Below are 3,334 nucleotides of genomic sequence, written 5' to 3'. Positions count from 1 at the left end.
GGGTGGCCTGGGTCCCCGGCCTGTGGCCTGGGTGGCCTGGGTCCCCGGCCTGTGGCGTTCCTGACCGCAGCGGCGCCCTGCATGGCATGCCTGCCCGGGTTAGGGCAGAGAGGAAACCGTGGCCAGCCACCCCTGGTCCACTTGGCTATTTGTGTTTTAAAGACATCTTGGACTGGATACACGTGATGTCATTTGCCTTATAGAAGTTTGGTGTGTTGGTGTGTGTGTGTGTGTGCACCCAAAGGCCAACAAGTGCATCATTATACTGCTCTGGGACCAGTTGCATAAAACTGTTGCACAAGACATGTCGCATTATAAAAATATTGCTACATTATCATAACAGTGTTGAAGTGCCCACTGTGGAAGTGGCTAACTGTGCTATGGATGTCTTCTGGATAAGTTGTTGCAGAATACGTCACCTAAACAAGTGTTGAATGCGTTTTGTGAGTAATAAGGATGTATTTTCATCAGCATGACTGTGAACCCAGTGTGCAGAGAGCTGAACCTGGGATGGAGGACATGACTCACCATACTCCATGATCTTCACTGGGACCCAGCATCCCTGTGGTCCAACAGGCAACACCAGCGAACCCAGGGTTGTGTTTTGGTTGTCCAGAAAACTTCCGGTTGTGTTTCAATCGTCCAGCGAAACCCAGACTCAGGTTTTAGTTGTCCAGCAAACCAAGAGTGGCTTTCTGTTGTCCAGCAAAACAGGCTGGTGACTTTGTCATCCACTAATCCAGAGAGAGGTGATCAGCATCAAACATGAAGAGACACTCTCTACGTTTCTCTCCAAGCTGACCAGAGTTTCTCTCTTGACTCTCTGAGCTGACTGAAGCATTTACAAAAACCTCCCTCTCCGCCTCTCTCTCTCTCCTCCTCCTCCTCTCCCTCTCCACTCTTCCCCCTCTCCCTCCTTTCCTCGAAGCCGGCTGGATTACACAAGAGACCGTCTCAGGGCACAGACCTCCAAATCATTGCCCTTTTCCTGTGAGGCAGTTCCAGGGAGGAAAACCCAGCTCTGGGTTTGGCCTGACCTCACACCTACTTCAACATCTCACAATACTGCAGTCTTTATGGGGTTCTGGGGGCGTGTGTGGAGGTGTGTACATGTGTTTGTGTGTGTGCATGTGTTTGTGTGTGTGTGTGTGTGTGTGTGCATCAGCCAGCAGAGGGGGTATTCCTGCCCAGAGGATGAATAGGTTTTCTATGCCCCACATGTTCCAGTGCTCCTGCTTCCAACACTCCCACCCCCATTCGACCCATCCACCCCCCACCCCTCCACCCCCCCCCACCCCCCACGCACGCCAGACACACGACACAGCCACTCTGAGGACAGACAGTGGGGCAGTCTCGCCCATGTCCAAGAACATTGTGCCATGCAGGTCAGGTAGCACAGATGTGAAGTTCTACTTTGAGACAGCTGTTTCCTGGTTCTTTGGTGAGACCAAGTGTGGCTGTAGATGAAAGACAGAATAAGTCCTGATCCTGGTCATGGTCCTGGTCCTGGTCCTGGTCCTGGTCCTGGTCCTGGTGGTCCTGGTGGTCCTGGTCCTGGTCCTGGTCCTGGTCCTGGTCATGGTCATGGTCCTGATCCTGGTCCTGGTCCTGGTGGTCCTGGTGGTCCTGGTGGTCCTGGTTCTGGTCCTGGACAGAACTTCTCTGTCATTCTATGAAGAAGATCCACAGATGAAGTCTTCACACAGAAACAAGGTAATTTATGGTAGAATTCATACTGTCCAAACAGGGATTACTGCTTGTCTGGGAAACTAGCCGACATGCACGCACGCACACACACACACACACACAAACACACACACACACATACACACACAGGATGCTCAGAGCCAGGATGAGGACCTTAAAGCAGTTTGTGTGAAGGAGAGCATGTGTGTGAATTACTTGTCACTGAGGTCTCCTTAATTAACAGAGCTGACACACACACACGCACACACGCATGCACACACAAACGCACTGTAACATTTTGGTCACATGACGGTGACAAACCACAGTAGAGAGTCTGCTTGCTGCAGGAATCTACAGAGAAAATAACTGAGGATCAACGACTGAAAATGAGAATAGATGGGAAGAGTACACCACCTATATTATAGACTCCAGTGGCTTGATTAAGGAATGTGACAATCTTAAGCACATACTGCCCCCTAGTGTGCGAGAGACTTCTCTGCAACAGATGACTACCAAGACGTTGACCCGGTGTACTTCTGCCCTCCAGCAGGTAGAGCTATTGTGCACACTTCATGTCATGCCGTGTGTTCATAATAGAAGGAAGGATCAATGCTTGTATGAGAACCGTATCACGGCCTTCACACATTTACACATTCAGACACGGATTTGGAAAATATAACAGTGCGATAGATTCAGTCAGGATTTCAGTACGTGTTTTTAGTTAGTGAATTACATTTTTAAAAGATGTGATGAATGTTTAGCTGAGAGACTACATGATTCAGCAGTCTGTGCTTGGGTTGTGTATGTGCGCGTGTGCATGTGTGCATGTGTGCATGTGTGTGTGTGTGTGTGGAGGAAGTGGACCACACCTCAGGGGGAGGAACAGGACACAACATCCTCAGTAAACACCCTGGGAGCAAAAATCTCTATTTTTTTCCCTTTCTCTCTTTCTTTCTCTCTCTCTAACTCTCTCTCTCTCTTTTCTTCGGTTGGCCTGGGGATCTCCTCTCTGTGTGCTATGTGTGAATATGTTCCCTCCCAGTTCCAGTTCTGGGCGGGTGTACAGGCAGGAGACCTGGGTGCAGTCTGCCTTATTTTTAAACAATAACATACTGCTCACTTTCTCTCTCCCTCTTTCCTTTTCTTCAATAATCTGAGAAATATCCCACACCACAGAGGTTTAGTACACGTCACACCCCCTGACCCCCCACATAGATCACACACAAAATGTACATGCACTTATGTACACACACACACTCCCTACAAACATACGATACACACACTGTGTACACACGCACACACACACACCTATGAGGGCAACACTGCTTTGATTTTGTTCATGTATTTCCTTGTCCGTCATGAACAGGTTCTGTTATGGAGCGTTTACTGTGCGTTGTCAGAGGTAATGTTCTAGAACGATAAGGGAGCGTTCTCACAGGTCACGTTCTAGGGCGTTTAGTGAGCGTTGTCATAGGTAACGTTCTAGAGCGTTTAGTGAGCGTCGTCATAGGTAACGTTCCTCAGGGATGTGAGACAGAGAGGAAGGCTGAGTCTGGGCTGGGAAGGATGACATCACACCCTGAGAATGTTCCCAGAAGAGAGAGGGATACTGCTGGTTCAGATTAGAGTTCTTCACTCACACACACAC

This window comes from Osmerus eperlanus, chromosome 10, assembly GCF_963692335.1.
Source record: "Osmerus eperlanus chromosome 10, fOsmEpe2.1, whole genome shotgun sequence".
In the NCBI taxonomy this organism is placed as follows: Eukaryota; Metazoa; Chordata; class Actinopteri; order Osmeriformes; family Osmeridae; genus Osmerus; species Osmerus eperlanus.
The sequence above is the reverse complement of the archived record's forward strand: the minus strand, read 5'-3'. Positions refer to the sequence as shown.